General features: G+C 44.0%; 1 protein-coding gene and 1 long non-coding RNA gene across 5 annotated transcripts in view; one reads left to right on the plus strand and one right to left on the minus strand.

Annotated features, from left to right (window-relative positions):
• Positions 1 to 2,511, plus strand: part of LOC137368890 (uncharacterized) — a 54,741-nt gene extending 52,230 nt beyond the window's left edge. Inside the window, exon 4 of one of the 2 annotated variants that reach the window (XR_010974832.1) lies at positions 230 to 2,511. This is a non-coding gene — a long non-coding RNA (uncharacterized lncRNA). The remainder of the gene's footprint in view (positions 1 to 229) is intronic. The other variant, XR_010974833.1, reaches the window with a different exon arrangement.
• The window catches only part of LOC137368889 (leukemia inhibitory factor receptor-like), a 292,925-nt gene that overhangs the window by 258,139 nt on the left and 16,288 nt on the right, over positions 1 to 18,498 (minus strand). The window contains exon 2 of one of the 3 annotated variants that reach the window (XM_068029138.1): positions 12,014 to 12,102. The exons of the other annotated variants lie outside the window; for them this stretch is intronic. The gene's annotated coding sequence lies outside the window, so the exon portion shown is untranslated. The remainder of the gene's footprint in view (positions 1 to 12,013; positions 12,103 to 18,498) is intronic. 3 annotated transcript variants of the gene reach the window in all.

Raw genomic sequence — 18,498 nt, forward strand, 5'->3', positions numbered from 1 at the left:
GCTGGGAGGTTATGCTAGAACTGTATAAAACACAAGTTCGGCCACAGCCGGAGTACTGCATGCAGTTCTTGTCACCGCAATATTGGAAAGATGTGATTGTGTTAAAAGGATTTTATTTTTGTACTAAAATCTTAGAATTCTGTGTGTTTTAAAAAACTGAAAAAGGATTTTCAGTGAACATCTACACCTGCAAATAACTGAAATTTTTTTTGTTGACTTTGTATGTAAGAATAGGAAAAGCAAGCAGTTTCAAGGAAGCCAGCCAGGGACTTTGACCTCCTCAGAACAACATTTTGAATGACGGGGAGACTCTATGTTTACTTTCACTTTGGTCCCTTTTAAAAACCAGTGAGTTGGACGAAGAACAGGCATTTGAAATTTGGTATCTGATGTGCCTGGAGATCAAAGTGGAATACCCAGAAAAAGACCTCTATCTGTAAAGGAGATTTGTATCTCTTGGAAAAAAAAACCCTGTATTTGAAAGGTGGCAGATTCCTGTTGCCTCCTGTTTCAGAAGAATTCCTGCATCCAGTGTAGTTCCTGTTGCCTCCAGTGTTTTGGGAAAACCTGAAATCTGAAGAAAGCTTTTACTGCTATACTGCTGCTGTGGATCTTAAGTAGACCTGTTGCTACACCCTTGTTGAAAGACCGATGTGACACCTGCTGTAGTCGAATTTCCTTGAACAACTACCCATCACAGACTGTTTATCAACCTCGCCTGGGGAGACTTCGAGTGGCATCTCTGACTATTCAACTCTGGGACACCTCATCCAACTGAAGAATTTGCTACCAGAACGTTACAAACTGAATTATTTTATTATTCCTATTATCCCTATGAAACAGCTGTAAACCAAACTCCTTTTCTTCCCCCAGTTAACTTTTTTTTTAATGTATGTGTGTGTGCTTGAGGGCTAGGGAAATAAGGAGCTTTTCATGTATATAGATATATCTCATTCGTGATTAAGGCTTTTTTTCTAACAAATAGTTAATGTTGTTTAAAGAAACCTGGTTGGTGTGCTTTATTCTGGGGACAAAAAGGAGTGTGGAATAGGCTGGTTTTCATTAGGTGGGAACATTTATTGATATGCTGTGACCCATGGAGAAATGGGCCTGAATTAACAGTGCATTTTTCCCATCTTGGTTGTAACAATTGCACATGAGAGGATACAGAGGAGATTTACAAGGATGTTGCCTGGATTGCAGAATTTTAGTTATGAGGAAAGATTGGAAAAGCTGAAGCTATTTTCTTTGGAACAGAGGAGGCTGAGGGGAGATTGAAGTGTAAAAAATTTTCAGGGGTCGAGACAGAGCGGATAGGAACGCCCTATTCCTTTTGGTCAAAGAGTCCGTAACCAGAGAGCATAGATTTAGGTTAAGAGGTAAGAGGTTTAGAGGGGATTCGAGGGGAAATATTTTTACCCAGAGGGTGGTGGGGACCTGGAACTCAATGCCTGAAATTTAAAAAGTACTTGGCTATGCGCCTGAAGTGCTGCAACCTATAAGGTTACGAACCAAGAGCTGGAAAGTGGGATTATGCTGGATGGCTCCTTGTCAGCCAATGCAGACATGGTAGGCCGAATGACCTCCCTTGCTGTAAATTTCTATGATTCTATGACCTATCTGGCATTTTAGTCATTTACGCCCTCTACAATGCAAGTTGCCACGGACACTTCTTGGGTCCCTGGCATCCAGCGTTGCGAGGCAGTGGTTCAGGTGAGGATGCATGGGGGAGGGGCGGGGGGTTGGTGCATTTTAAAAATTCAAAGGCCAGTTTCAATTATGTAAGTCTATCATAGGTGCCAAAACCTGAAGAATGAAACTGGTCAACTTAAAATTCTTGCCTTCCCTCTCAGAGATCCATATGCCTCTAATTCTGCAGCAAAGCAATGACAAAATTCCACCCCCTCCCAAGATACTTTAAAAAGGTTGACCCAAGTCAGGCACATTGGGTAGAGGTGCTACTCTGCCTATGATCCACATCCACTCACAATACCAGCAAATCTCATTGGCAAGTTGTGAAATTGGTTTGTGGACTGGCATCATAAAAACATGACCATGAAAACAACTTGGTTGTTATTAAGCCCCAACTGGTTCCCTAATGTCCTTCAGGGAAGGGAATCTGGACCCCTACTTGGTCTGGCTTAGACATGACTCCAGTCCCACCTGACTTGGCTGACTCAAAGACTTCAGACTTTCCAGTCGACTCCAAATCCCAAGAATAATTTTTTTTCAATCCAAGTAATACCCAGCCCTGCTCACTTTGGAGTGTTCATGTTCCTGCTAAAATAGCATAGCTACTTCCCAGCAGAACACAATTTCTTTCACCAATGTGACGTAACATTAAAAGAAAATGTTTCACTACCATTAAAGCCATTTTAAAACCATTGTTTATTGCCCACTGAAGTAGTGCACACCTCAAACCTCAGCAAGCCAGCCCTAGAAAAGCTGGACAGAGAAGGGAGACTACAACATCACAACGCAGTTCAGCGAGAGGCTATGGAAAGAGATCCAGCCTAAACAAGGAGGAATCCCTGCTGCCAATACTACACTTCAACTTGCTGCAGCAGAGAACTGAAAGTTACCACCACCCATGACATAGGGGTTAACATGTAAGCATGGATGGAGGATTGGTTAGCTAACAGGAAACAGAGAGTAGGCATAAATGGGACATTTTCAAGTTTCATTTCAAGCTGTAACTAGTGGAGTGCGAAAGGGATCAATGCTGGGGCCTCAATTATTTACAATCTATATCAATGACTTAGATAAAGGGACAGAATGCATGGTTGCTGATGACACAAAGACAGGTTGGAGAGTAAGTTATGAAGAGGACGCAAGGTGTCTGTAAAGGGATATAGATAGGTTAAGTGAGTGGGCAAAGATTTGGCAGATAGAGTATAATGTTGCAAAGTGTGAACTTGTCCACTTTGGCCAGAAGAATAGAAAAGCAACATTTATTTAAATGGAGAGAGATCGCAGAACTCGGAGATGCCGAAAGATGTGTGCGTCCTAATGCGCGAAACACAAAATGTTAGTATGCAGGTATAGCAAGTGATTAAGAAGGCAAATGTAATGTTGTTTATTGCAAGGGGAATAGCATATAAAGAGAGATGTTTTGCTGCAGTTGTACAAGGCATTGGTGAGACCACATCTAGAGTATTGTGTACAGTTTTAGTCTCCTTACTTCAAAATGGATATAATTGCATTGGAAGCAGTTCAGAGACAGTTCACTCGGCTGATTCCTGGGATGAGGGGGTTATCGTATGAGGAAATGTTGGACAGGTTGGGTCTATATTAATTGGAATTTAGAAGGACGAGAGGTGATTTTATTGAAACATACAAGATCCTGAGGGGACTTAACAGGGTGGATGTTGAAAGGATTTTTCCCCTTGAGAGAACTTATAGAATGGTGGAGCAGGCTCAAAGGGTCGAACAGCCTACTCCTGCTCCTAGTTCGTATGCCTCCAGTCTGACGTCTCAACCACCAGTCTCTGTGGCCAGGATCGAGAGTCCTAAAGGCTGTGTTGCCTACCTGGTGCCAGGGTTCATGATATCTCATCTGGGCTGCAGAGGAACCTGGAGTGGGAGGGGAAAGATCCAGTTGTCGTGGTCCACCTAGGTACCAACGATATAGGTAGAATGAGGATAGAGGTTCTGCTGAGGGAATATGAGCAGCTAGGGGCTAAATTAAAAAGCAGAACCAAAAAGATAATAATCTCTGGATTACTACCTGAGCCATGAACAAATTGGCACAGGGTCAATAAGATTAAAGAGGTAAATGCGTGGCTCAAAGGTTGATGTGGGAGAAATGTGTTCGTATTCATGGGACTTTGGCACCAGTGCTGAGGAAGAAGGGAGCTGTTCCGATGAGATGGGCTCTACCTGAATAATGCTGGGACCAAAGTCCTGGCGAATTGCATAACTAGGGCTGTTGATAGGGCTTTAAACGAAATAGTGAGGGGGGAGGGTTCAGTTGCATGGAAAATTAGGAAGTCAAAGTTAAAGGAGAAGGTAGGAGTGCAGGTTAGTGATGAGGCCGATTGTTACCAGAAAATAAAAGGGACAGAACGTTTGAACGTCATATTGCACCAAGGAGTCGTACAAGAGTAGGGAAATTTGATAATAGAACAAACCTAAAGGCTTTGTAACTGAATGCACGAAGCACTCGGAATAAAATAAATGAGTTAACAGCGCAAATAGAGATGAATGAGTATGATTTAGTGGCGATTACTGAGACGTGGCTGCAGGGAAACCAGGTTTGGGAATTGAATATCCAAGGGTACTCAGTATTTCGGAAGGAAAGGCAGGAAGGAAAAGGAGGTGGTGTCGCTTTGTTAGTAAAGGAAGAGATCAGTGCTGTAGTGAGAAATGATATCGGCAGTGCAGATCAAGATGTCGAATCAGTCTGGGTAGAAAAAAGAAACAGCAAGGGAAAGAAGTCCCTGGTGGGAGTACTCTATAGGTCCCCAAACAGTAGTTCCGCAGTGGGGCACAGTATAAACCAGGAAATACTGGGGTCTTGTAAGAAAGGCACAGCAATAATCATGGGTGATTTTAATATGCATATAGACTGGATTAGTCAAATTGGCAAGGGTAGCCTCGAGGGAAAGTTCATTGAGTGAATCAGAGATTGTTTTTTTGGAGCAATAGGTTGGAACCGGGGAGCAGGCTATTATAGATTTGGTATTCTGTAATGAGGTGGGATTAATTAATGATCTCATAGTTAAGGATCCTCAAGGGAAGAGTGATCATAGCATGCTAGAATTTCAAATTCAGTTTGAGGGCGAGAAACTGGAGTCCCACACTAGTGATCTCGAGTTAAACAAGGGTAATTACATAGGCATGAGCACAGATTTGGCCCTGGTGGACTGGGCAGGAAGACTAAAAGGTAGGACAGTTGATGAGCAGTTGCAGATGTTTAAGGAAATATTCAATTACTCCCAACTAAAATATATTCCAGAAAGGAAGAAAGATCGTATGAGGGGGAAAAAAAACATGCATGGCTAAAAAAGCAAGTTAAGGATAACATAGAGACAAAAACAAAGGCATACCATATTGCAAAGGCCAGTGGCAGGCTGGAAGATTGGGATACTTTTAAAGATCAACAAAGGGTCACTAAAAAAGTAATAAAAAGAGCAAAGGTAAATTATGAAAGAAAACCTGCACAAAATATAAAAACAGATAGCAAAAGCTTCTATAAGTACATAAAAGGGAACAAAGTAGCTAAAGTGAACGTTGGTCCCTTGGAGGATGAGACTGAGGAGTTAATAGAGGGGAACACAGAAATGGTGGAGACACTAAATCAGTATTTTGCCTCAGTTTTCACGGTGGAGGACACTAGTACCATCCCAATAGTAACAGGTAATGCAGAGGTTATAGAAAGGGAGGAACTAAGAACAATCATCATCACTAGGGAAAAAATACTGAGCAAGCTATTGGGATTGAAGGTAGACAAGTCCCCAGGACCTGATGGCCCACATCCTAGGGTCTTAAAGGAAGCAGCAGCAGAGATCGTGGATCCATTGGTTATGATATTCCAAAATTCCCTGGATGTGGGGAAGGTTCCAGTGGATTGGAAAAATGCTAATACAACGCGCTTATTCAAAAAGGGACGGAGGCAGAAAGTAGGAAACTATAGACCACTTAGTTTAATATCTATCATTGGGAAATTGTTAGAATCCATTATTAAGGAAGTAATAAGTAATAACAAGACATTTAGAAAGTCAAAATGCAATCCATCAGAATTAGCATGGTTTTATGAAGGGTAAATCATGTTTGACTAATTTGCTAGAGTTCTTTGAAGATCTAACAAGCAAAGAGAATAATGGGGATCCTGTAGATGTAGTATAGCTGGACTTCCAGAAGGCATTTGATAAGGTGCCGCACAAAAGGTTAATACACAAGTTAAGATCACAGGCACCCACCACCCTCTGCGTAAAGAACTTTCCACGCATATCCCCCCTAAACTTTTCCCCTCTCACTTTGAACTCATGTCCCCTAGTAATTGAATCCACCATTCTGGGAAAAAGCTTCTTGCTATCCACCCAGTCTATACCGCTCATGATTTTGTACACCTCAATTAGGTCCCCCCTCAACCTCCGTCTTTCTAATGAAACTAATCCTAATCTACTCAACCTCTCTTCATAGCTAGCGCCCTCCATACCAGGCAACATCCTGGTGAACCTCCTCTGCACCCTCTCCAAAGCATCTACATCCTTTTGGTAATGTGGCGACCAGAACTGCACGCAGTATTCCAAATGTGGCCGAACCAAAGTTCTATACAACTGTAACATGACCTGCCAACTCTTGTACTCAACACACCGTCCGATGAAGGAAAGCATGCCGTATGCCTTCTTGACCACTCTATTGACCTGCGTTGCCACCTTCAGGGAACAATGGACCTGAACACCCAAATCTCTCTGGACATCAATTTTCCCCAGGACTTTTCCATTTACTGTATAGTTCACTCTTGAATTGGATCTTCCAAAATGCATCACCTCGCATTTGCCCTGATTGAACTCCATCTGCCATTTCTCTGCCCAACTCTCCAATCTATCTATATTCTGCTGTATTCTCTGACAGTCCCCTTCACTATCTGCTACTCCACCAATCTTAGTGTCGTCTGCAAACTTGTTAATCAGACCACGTATACTTTCTTCCAAATCCTTTATGTATATCACAAACAACAGTGGTCCCAGCACGGATCCCTGTGGACACTGTGGACCACTGGTCACACGTCTCCATTTTGAGAAACTCCCTTCCACTGCTACTCTCTGTCTCCTGTTGCCCAGCCAGTTCTTTATCCATCTAGCTAGTACACCTTGGACCCCATGTGCCTTCACTTTCTCCATCAGCCGACCATGGGGAACCTTATCAAACGCCTTACTGAAGTCCATGTATATGACATCTACAGCTCTTCCCTCATCAATCAACTCTGTCACTTCCTCAACGAATTCTATTAAGTTGGTAAGACATGACCTTCCCTGCACAAAACCATGTTGCCTATCACTGATAAGCCCATTTTCTTCCAAATGGGAATAGATCCTATCCCTCAGTAACTTCTCCAGCAGCTTCCCTACCACTGACGTCAGGCTATAATTACCTGGATTATCCCTGCTACCCTTCTTAAAGAAGGGGACAACATTAGCAATTCTCCAGTCCTCCGGGACCTCACCCGTGTTTAAGGATGCTGCAAAGATATCTGATAAGGCCCCAGCTATTTCCTCTCTCGCTTCCCACAGTAACCTGGGATAGATCCCATCCGGACCTGGGGACTTGTCCACCTTAATGCCCTTTAGAATACCCAACACTTCCTCCATCCTTATGCCGACTTGACCTAGAGTAATCAAACATCTGTTCCTAACCTCAACATCCTTCATGTCCCTCTCCTCGGTGAATACCGATGCAAAGTACTCGTTTAGAATCTCACCCATTTTCTCTGACTCCACGCTTAACTTTCCTCCTTTGTCCTTGAGTGGGCCAATCCTTTCTCTAGTTACCCTCTTGCTCCTTATATATGAATAAAAGGCTTTGGGATTTTCCTTAACCCTGTTTGCGAAAGATATTTCATGACCCCTTTTAGCCCTCTTAATTCCTCGTTTCAGATTGGTCCTACATTCCCGATATTCTTTCAAAGCTTCGTCTTTCTTCAGCCACCTAGACCTTATGTATGCTTCCTTTTTCCTCTTTGCTAGTCTCACAATTTCACCTGTCATCCATGGTTCCCTAATCTTGCCATTTCTATCCCTCATTTTCACAGGAACATGTCTCTCCTGCACGCTAATCAACCTCTCTTTAAAAGCCTCCCACATATCACATGTGAATTTACCTTCAAACAACTGCTCCCAATCTACATTCCCCAGCTCCTGCCGAATTTTTGTATAGTTGGCCTTCCCCCAATTTAGCACTCTTCCTTTAGGACCACTCTCGTCTTTGTCCATGAGTATTTCAAAGCTTACGGAATTGTGATCACTATTCCCAAAGTAGTCCCCTACTGAAACTTCAACCACCTGGCCGGGCTCATTCCCCAACACCAGGTCCAGTATGGCCCCTTCCCGAGTTGGACTATTTACATACTGCTCTAGAAAACCATCCTGGATGCTCCTGACAAATTCTGCTCCATCTGGACCTCTAACACTAATTGAATCCCAGTCAAGGTTGGGAAAATTAAAATTTCCTATCACCACCACCCTGTTGCTCCTACATCTTTCCATAATCTGTTTACATATTTGTACCTCTATCTCACGCTCGCTGTTGGGAGGCCTGTAGTACAGCCCCAACATTGTTACTGCACCCTTCCTATTTCTGAGTTCTGCCCATATTGCCTCACTGCTCGAGTCCTCCATAGTGCCCTCCTTCAGCACAGCTGTGATATCCTCTTTGACCAGTAATGCAACTCCTCCACCCCTTTTACCTCCCTCTCTATCCCGCCTGAAGCATCGATATCCTGGGATATTTAGTTGCCAATCATGCCCTTCCCTCAACCAAGTCTCAGAACATAGGAATTAGGAGCTGCAGTAGGCCATTCAGCCCATCGAGCCTGCTCCACCATTCAAACAGATCATGTCTGATCATTTACGCCATTTTGCCCCACTATCCCCATATCCATTGATGTCATTATTATCCAGAAATCTATTGACTTCTGTCTTGAACATGCTCAATGATTCGGCTTTCACAGCCCTCTGGAATAGAGAATTCCAAAGATTCACCACCCCTCTGATTAAAGAAATTCCTCCTCGTCTCAGTGTTAAATGGCTGGCCCTTTTTCTGAGACTGTGCCCCTGGTTCCTGACTCCCCAGCCAGAGGAAACATCCTATCCTCATCTACCCTGTCACGCCCTGTAAGAATTTTGTAAGTTTCAATGAGATCACCTCGCAATCTTCGAAACTCTAGGGAATACAGGCCCAGTTTCTGCAATCTCTCAAAGAACAAAGAACAGTACAGCACAGGAACAGGCCATTTGGCCCTCCAAGCCTGCACCGATCTTGAAGCCTGCCTAAACTAAAACCTTCTGCACTTCAAGGGACCGTATCCCTCTATTCCCATCCTATTCATGTATTTGTCAAGATGCCTCTCAAACATCGCTTTCATACCTGCTTCCACCACCTCCCCGGCAGCAAGTTCCAGGCACTCACCACCCTCAGTGTCAAGAACTTGCCTCGCACATCCCCTCTAAACTTTGCCCCTCTCACCTTAAACCTATGTCCCCTAGTAACTGACTCTTCCACCCTGGGAAAAAGCTTCTGACTATCCACTCTGTCCGTGCTCATAACTTTGTAAACCTCTATCATGTCGCCCCTCCACCTCCGTCGTTCCAGTGAAAACAATCAGAGTTTATCTAACCTCTCCTCATAGCTAATGCCCTCCAGACCAGGCAACATCCTGGTAAACCTCTTCTGTACCCTCTCCAAAGCCTCCACGTCCTTCTGGTAGTGTGGTGACCAAAATTGCACGCAATATTCTAAGTGCGGCCTAACTAAGGTTCTGTACAGCTGCAGCATGACTTGCCAATTTTTATACTCTATGCCCCGACCGATGAAGGCAAGCATGCCGTATGCCTTCTTGACTACCATATCCACCTGCGTTGCCACGTTCAGTGACCTGTGGACCTGTACGCCCAGATCTCTCTGCCTGTCAATACTCCCAAGGGTTCTGCCATTTACTGTATACTTCCCACCTGTATTAGATCTTCCAAAATGCATTACCTCACATTTGTCCGGATTAAACTCCATCTGCCATTTCTCCGCCCAAGTCTCCAACCGATCTATATCCTGCTGTATCCTCTGACAATCCTCATCACTATCCGCAACTCCACCAACCTTTGTGTCGTCTGCAAACATACTAATCAGACCAGCTACATTTTCCTCCAAATCATTTATGTACAATACAAACAGCAAAGGTCCCAGCACTGATCCCTGCGGAACACCACTAGTCACAGCCCTCCATTCAGAAAAGCACCCTTCCACTGCTCCCCTCTGTCTTCTATGACCGAGCCAGTTCTGTATCCATCTTGCCAGCTCACCTCTGATCCCGTGTGACTTCACCTTTTCTACCAGTCTGCCATGAGGGCTTTACTGAAGTCCATATAGACAACATCCACTGCCCTTCTTTCATCAATCATCTTTGTCACTTCCTCAAAAAACTCGAAGAAGTTAGTGAGACACGACATCCCCTTCACAAAACCATGCTGCCTCTCGCTAATAAGTTAGTTTGTTTCCAAATGGGAGTAAATCCTGTCCCGAAGAATCCTCTCTAATAATTACCCTACCACTGATGTAAGGCTCACAGGCCTATAATTTCCTGCGTTATCCTTGCTACCCTTCTTAAACAAAGGAACAACATTGGCTATTCTCCAGTCCTCTGGGACCTCACCTGTCGCCAATGAGGATACAAAGATTTCTGTCAAGGCCCCAGCAATTTCTTCCCTTGCCTCCCTCAGTATTCTGGGGTAGATCCCATCAGGCCTGTCCTCATAAAACAATCCCACCATCCCAGGGATTCATCTGGCGAACCTCCGTTGCACTCCCTCGATGACAAGTATATTCTTCCGAAGATAAGGAGACCAAAACTGTACACAATACTTCACGTGCGGTCTCGCCAAGGCTTTATACAATTGCAGCAAGACATCTTTGCTCCTGTACACAAATCCCCTTGCAATAAAGGCCAACATACTATTTGCCTTCCTAATTGCTTGCAGCACCTGAATACTAGCTTTTAGTGACTCATGAACAAGGACACCCAGGTAAGGGCCTACTACCCGACCCGAAAGGACCCAACGTGTCGGATTCAGGTTGGGTCGGGCCGGACACACACGTTAACTGCTCTGCCGCTAAGTAATAAAAATTTTAAAAAACTTACCTGAGCTGGGAGCCCGGGACAAAACTGAGTCGGCGCAGTGAGAGAGTGACGTCACTATGACATCATCACGCATGCGTTGCAGCTTGATGGAGCTTCCCAGTCGGAAGGTAAGTAAAGGGATGGTCAAGTCGGGGTCGGGCTTGGGTCGGGTCGGGTCGGGTCGGGTCGGGTCGGGCGCGGGACGAAATTGGAGGGACTCGGACCGGGTCGGGCTCGGGTCCACTGTGGATCGGTCGGGTTCGGGTAGGTTTCCTTTCTCCAACCTGAGCAGGCCTTTACACCCAGGTCCCTTTGGACGTGAACACTTCCCAAACTCTCATGATTTAAGAAGATTTTCTACCAAAGTGGATCATTTCACACTTATTCACATAATATTCCATCTGCCATGTTCTTGCCCATTCATTTAGACTGTCCAAATCCCCTGAAGCCTCCATGCATCGTCCTCACAACTTATATTCTCACCTAGTTTTGTGTCATCAGCAAATTTGGAAATATTACATTTGGTCTCCACATCCAAATCATTTATATCGATTGTGAGCAGCTGTGGCCCGAGCATTGATCCTTGCGGTACCCCACGAGTAACAACCTGCCATCTTGAGAGTGAACCGTTTATTCCTATTCACTGCTTTCTGTCTGTTAACCAATTCTCAGTCCAAAGCAGTGTATTACCCCCAATCCCATGTGCTCAAATTTTGTTCACTAATCTCCTGTGTGGCACCTGATCAAAGCCTTCTGAAAATCCAATTACATCAAATCCACTGGTTCTCCTTTATCTATGCTACAAGTAACATCCTCACAAAACTCCAACAGGTTTGTCAAACATGATTTTCCTTTTATAAATCCATGTTGCTCAATCATATTTTTTATGTGTCCAGTTATCACATCCTTTATAATAGATTATAACATTTTTCCTACAACTGACGTCAAACGAACAAGTCTGTAGTTCTCCGTTTTCTTTCTTGCTCCCTTCTTAAATAGTGGGGTTACATTTGCTACTTTCCAGTCTGCAGGAACCCTTCCAGAATCCATAGAATTTTGAAAGTTAACCACCAATGCATCCATTATCTCTATCCCAACCTCCTTCAATCCTCTGGGATGTAGCTCATCAGGTCCAGGGGATTTACCAACTTTGCAGCCAATTAATTTTTCAAGTACTACCTCTTTATTGATACTACTTTCTTTCAGTTCCTCATTTTCACAAATCCCTTGGTTCCCTAGTATTTCTGGGAGGTTTTCTGTGTCTTCCTCTGTGAAGACAAACACAAAGTACTTGTTTAGTCTCTTTGCCGTTTCCCCATTCTCCACCACAAATTCTCCTGTCTCCACCTGTAATGGACCCACGTTCGTCTTTGCTAATCTTTTCCTTTCCACGTACCTAAAGAAGCTTTTACAGTCCACCTTTATGTTTCTCGCTTGCTTGCATTCATATTCTCTTTTCCTCTTAATCAGTTTCTTGGTCATCCTTTGCTGGGTTCTAAATTGCTCTCAATCTTCAGGCTCAACACTTTTTCTGGCGACCTTATAAGCCACTTCCTTTGATCTAATGCAATCTTTAACTTCTTTTGTTAGCCACAGTTAATTCACCTTTCCTGTTGGGTTTGTTTGTCTTCGAGGAATGTATATTTGTTGTCGACCATGTAGATTTTCTTTAAGTAGTAGCCATTGCCTGTCTACCATCAAATCATTTAATGTATTTTTCCAATCCACCATAATAACTCACCTTCATAGTTTCCTTTGTTCAGATTTAAGATTCCAGTTTCAGAATGAACTAACTCATTCAAGCAATGTAAAATTCTATCATATCGTGGTCACTATTTCATAATGGCTCCTTTACAAAGTTATTAAGTAGCCCTTTCTCATTACATAATGCTAAATCAAAAATAGCCCAATCCCTAGTTGGCTCCTCAATATATTGCTCCAGAAACCCAACACACTTCAAAAATTCATCCTCCACAGCATTACTGCTAATTAGGTTTACCCAGTCTATATGTAAATTGAACTTGCCCATTATTACTGTATTGCCCATGCTACATGCAGCTCTAATTTCCTGATTTATGCAATGCCCAACAATCCTACCACAATTTGGTGGCCTATGAGCAACTCCCACCAATGTTTGCTGCCCCTCGCTGTCACTTAGCTCCACCCAAACTGATTCTACATCTTGCTCTTTCAATGGAAGATCCTCTATCACTAATGTATTGATCTCTTTCTTTATTAACAGCGCTACCCCATACCTCCTTATCCCCTTTCCTAAATGACAAATATCCCTGAATATTCAGTTCCCAGTCCTCGTCACCCTGTAACCACATCACCGTAATGGCAATTAAATCATACCCATTTACCTCTATTTGTGCATTCAAATCAGCTACCTTGTTGCAAATACTGCATGCATGCAGAAAGGGTGCCCTTAACTTTGTCTTAACATTATTCCTCATTCTGATCCTATTTGATGTTTGCCTTTGTTTCGTCTGCCTTATAATTTTGCTTACTACTTTTCTATTTCCTGTTACAGTTTTGCTGCCTCCAATCTCAGCTTCCTCTCAGGTTCCCAACCTTCTGCCAATCTAGTTTAAACCTCCCCAAGAGCACAAGCAAATCTCCCTGTGAGGATGTTAGCCCGTCCTGCTAAAGTGCAACCCGTCCATCTTGTATAAGTCCCATCTGCCCCAAAACAGGTCCCAATGCCTCAGAAATCTGATGCCCTCCCTCCTGCACCCATTCTCCAGCCACGTGTTCAATCAATCAATCCTCCTATTCCTATGCTCACTAGCACGTGGCACTGGGAGTAATCCTGCGATTACTGCTTTTAAGGTCCTGCTTTTTCATTTCTTCCCTAACTCCCTAAATTCTGCTTTCAGGACTCATCCCTCTTCCTACCGATATTATTGGTACCAATGTGGACCATGTTCACCCATCCCCAGAAGAATGTCCTGCAGCCCCTCCGAGATATCCTTGATCCTGGCACCAGGGAGGCAATATACCATTCTGGAGTCACATCTACAGCCGCAGAAACTCCTGTTTGTTCCCCTAACACTATTGCCTTTCCACTCTTCTTTCTCCCCTCCTGTGCAGTTGAGCCACCTGTGGTACCACAGACTTGGCTCTTGCTGCACTCCTCTGAGGAACCATGGCCCTCACCAGTATCCAAAATGAAAAACCAGTTAGCAAGTGAGATCAATTCAAAGGATTCATGCGCTACCTGCCTGGACCTCTTAGGCTGCCTGCGGTCACCCATACCCATTCCCTCAATGCCTGCAATGTGGTCACCTTCCTAAGCATCCTATCCACATTAGTCTCTGCCTCCAGCCGCCGTTCGAATTCAGAAACCCAGAGCTCAAGCTTCTGCAGCCAGTGACAGGTCCTGCAGATGTGTTTGTGAAGGACACATGGTGCGTCCAAGACTTCCTACATACCACAGGAGACACATTTCATTCAGCCGAGCTGCCGTGCCATACCTTAACTTGACAAACTAATTGGAATCATCAAAAGAATTACAGAAAGTTTATAGCACAGAAATAGGCCATTGGCCCATCATGTCTATGCCGTCCAAAAAACAAGCCACCCAGCCTAATCCCACCTTCCAGCATTTGGTCTGTAGCCCTGCAGGGCCGACACATCAGGTGCATATCCATACACCTTTTGAATGAGTTGAGGGTTTCTGCTTCTACTATTCAGGCAGTGGGTTCCAAACCATCATCATCCTCTGGGTGAAAAAATATTTCCTCATCTCCCTTCAAATATTTCTACCGATTACTTTAAATCTCTGCCCCCTAGTCACTGAACCTCTCTGCTAAGGTAAATAGGCCCTTCACCTCCACTCTATCCAGGCCCCTCACTATTTTGTGTAATTCAATCAAATCTCCCCACAGCCTCCTCTGTTCCAAGGACCACAACCCGAGCACCCTAGCTCCAAGATATCCTGGTCCTGGCACCAGGGAGGCAATAGACCATCCTGGAGTCACAGACAGAGGAACAGTTCTGATGAAGGGTCACTGACCTGAAACGTTAACTCCGCTTTTCTCTCCACAGATGCTGCCAGACCTGCTGAGTATTTCCAGCATTTCTTGTTTTTATTTCAGATTTCCAGCATCTGCAGTATTGTGCTTTTATCTTATATTTTATAAGTCGGCTAATAAAGGAAAGGATTCCATATGCGTTCTTAACCACTTCATCGACCTGTCCTGCTACCTTCAGGAATCTGTGGGCATTCACTCCAAGGTCCCTTACTTCCTCTACACTTCTCAGTATTTTCCCATTAATCGTGTATTCCTTTACCTTGTTTGACCTCCCCAAATGCATCACCTCACACTTCTCTGGGTTGAATTCCATTTGCCATTTTTCTTCCCACCTGACCAGTCCATCGATATCTTCCTGTAGTCTACAGCTATCCTCCTTGCTATCAATCACACAACCAATTTTTGCTACTTTCACAAAAAATTCCATCAAGTTAGTCAGACATGACCTTTCCTTAACAAATCCATGCTGACTATCCTTGATTAATCCATGCCTTTCTAAGCGACAGTTTATCCTGTCTCTCAGTCGATTCCAATAATTTGCCCACTACCAAGGTTAGACTGACCGGCCTTGTAGAAATGGCAGGTGCTCTTATTGAGACATACAAGATTCTTAGGGGGCTTGACAGGGTAGATGCTGAGAGGATGTTTCCCCTCATAGGGGAATCCAGAACTGTGGGCACGGTTTCAGAATTAGAGGTCTCCCATTTAAGATGATAATGAGGGAGAAATGGTTTCTCTCAGAGGGTCGTTAATCTTTGGAATTCTCTACCCGAGAGCGCAGTGGAGTCTGAGTCATTGAATGTCTTCAAAGCTGACTTAGACAGATTTTTGATCTACAAGGAAGTCTAGGGTTATGAGGATAGCAGGAAAGTGAAGTTGAGGCCATGATCAGATCAGCCATGATCTTATTGAATGTTGCAGCAGGCTTGAGGGGCCAAATAGCGTACTCCTACTCTTATTTCTTATGTTCTTCTTAGGTCCCTCTGCTTCTGCAACCTCTTTAGAATTGTACCCTTTATTTTATTTGCCTCTCCTCGTTGCTCCTACCAAAAAATTATTTATTTTCTTTCTTAGGTAGTCCCTCTGCACCAAGGATGACTTGCTTCCACTCTGGTTCAGTGCGTTCTAACATAGCTAACGAGTCCGATGTGCTTACTGCAGACTCTACCACATATGGGACAGGTGATGTTTAAAAAGTTGAATAGACAAGTTACTTGGGGCCCTATGCGCCCCTTCCACTGCTTGTACTTGGCTTCCGCGTGCTCCCCTTGTTAAGACTGAGGTGGGAGGAGTGCACTGTTAATTCAGTCCCACTTCTCCACAGGTCACAACATATATTTATATTAAAAACAAATCAGATACTCTATTTTTCCACCACAATAAAGCACACTAACCATGTTTCTTTAATAAACAAAATTATCCTTTTATTATAAACTAAGTTTTAACCAATAAGGAAGTAAACATACACACAAATTGAAATATTAAAGCCCCTTATTGATCCTAGCCTTCACACACACACAACCAGTTTTTAAAAAAAGGGATTTTTGTTTACAGCTGTTACAAAGAAATAGAAGGAATAAAAAAAAACTTGGGCTGAAAAGAAGGAATGGAAGGAAGTCCTTTGTGAAGGGTCCCAAAGGCTGTCAGTGGGATCTTCCTAGAACAGTTCTTTCCAGGGGATATTGATGATCACTTCGGGTAGGCTTCCAAGAGATGCAGCTACAGAAGGTTTCAGTCAGGTTGCAAGAACAACAAAGAACAAAGAACAGTACAGCATAGGAACAGGCCATTCGGCCCTCCAAGCCTGCGCCAATCTTGATGCCTGCCGAAACTAACACCTTCTGCATTTCCGGGGCCATATCCCTCTATTCCCTTCCTATTCATATATTTATCAAGATGTCTCTTAAACGTCGCTATCGTATCTGCTTCCAACACCTCCCCTGGCAGCAAGTTCCAGGCACTCACCACCCTCTGTAAAAAACTTGCCTCGCACATCCCCTCTAAACTTTTCCCCTCGCACCTTAAACCTATATCCCCTAGTAATTGACTCTTCCACCCTGGGAAAAAGCTTCTGACTATCCACTCTGTCCATGCCGCTCATAACTTTGTAAACCTCTATCACGTCGCCCCTCCACCTCCGTCGTTCCAGTGAAAACAATCCGAGTTTATCTAACCTCTCCTCATAGCTAATGCCCTCCAGACCAGGCAACATCCTGGTAAATCTCTTCTGTACCCGCTCCAAAGCCTCCACGTCCTTCTGGTAGTGTGGCGACCAGAATTGCACGCAATATTCTAAGTGTGGCCTAACTAAGGTTCTGTACAGCTGCAACATGACTTGCCAATTTATATACTCTATGCCCCGACCGATGAAGGCAAGCATGCCGTATGCCTTCTTGACTACCTTATCCACCTGCGTTGCCACTTTCAGTGACATCTGGACCTGTACGCCCAGATCTCTCTGCCTGTCAATACTCCTCAGGGTTCTGCCATTTACTGTATACCTCCCACCTGCATTAGACCTTCCAAAATGCATTACCTCACATTTGTCCGGATTAAACTCCATCTGCCATTTCTCCGCCCAAGTCTCCAACCGATCTATATCCTGCTGTATCCTCTGACAATCCTCATCACTATCCGCAACTCCACCAACCTTTGTGTTGTCCGCAAACTTACTAATCAGACCAGCTACATTTTCCTCCAAATCATTTATGTACAATACAAACAGCAAAGGTCCCAGCACTGATCCCTGCGGAACACCACTAGTCACATGCCTCCATTCAGAAAAACACCCATCCACTGTTACCCTCTGTCTTCTGTGACTGAGCCTGTTCTGTATCCATCTTGCCAGCTCACCTCTGATCCCGTGTGACTTCACCTTTTGTACCAGTCTGCCATGAGGAACCTTGTCAAAGGCTTTACTGAAGTCCATATAGACAACATCCACTGCCCTTCTTTCATCAATCATCTTTGTCACTTCCTCAAAAAACTCGAAGAAGTTAGTGAGACACGACATCCCCTTCACAAAACCATGCTGCCTCTCGCTAATAAGTTCGTTTGTTTCCAAATGGGAGTAAATCCTGTCCCGAAGAATCCTCTCGAATAATTTCCCTACCACTGACGTAAGGCTCACAGGCCTATAATTTCCTGGATTATCCTTGCTACCCTTCTTAAACAAAGGAACAACATTGGCTATTCTCCAGTCCTCTGGGACCTCACCTGCAGCCAATGAGGATGCAATGATTTCTGTCAAGGCCCCAGCAATTTCTTCCCTTGCCTTCCTCAGTATTCTAGGGTAGATCCCATCTACAGCTACAGAAGGCTCCAAATAAGTCTTACAGCAGGGAGGCAGCAACAAGGGTTTCAGTTGCACACATCTGACATGCAAGTTCTTTAATCGTGCAGGCTTTCTTCAAATACAGGAGGGAATACAAGAGAAAAGAGGTGAGCTGTCTTTTCTTAGCAAGTCAGAAAGCAAACATCTTCTGTTTCAGGCCTAACACCAACTGACATTTTTTAACAGTTCAAAATGAAACTGAAACTTTCCAGAAGCAAGTCCTGTGACATCTATAATTCTTGGCCTGTCACTCCTCTACAAACATTTTTCAAGCCAAAGCAACCCCGGCTGGG

This window comes from Heterodontus francisci, chromosome 4, assembly GCF_036365525.1.
Source record: "Heterodontus francisci isolate sHetFra1 chromosome 4, sHetFra1.hap1, whole genome shotgun sequence".
Taxonomy (NCBI): Eukaryota; Metazoa; Chordata; class Chondrichthyes; order Heterodontiformes; family Heterodontidae; genus Heterodontus; species Heterodontus francisci.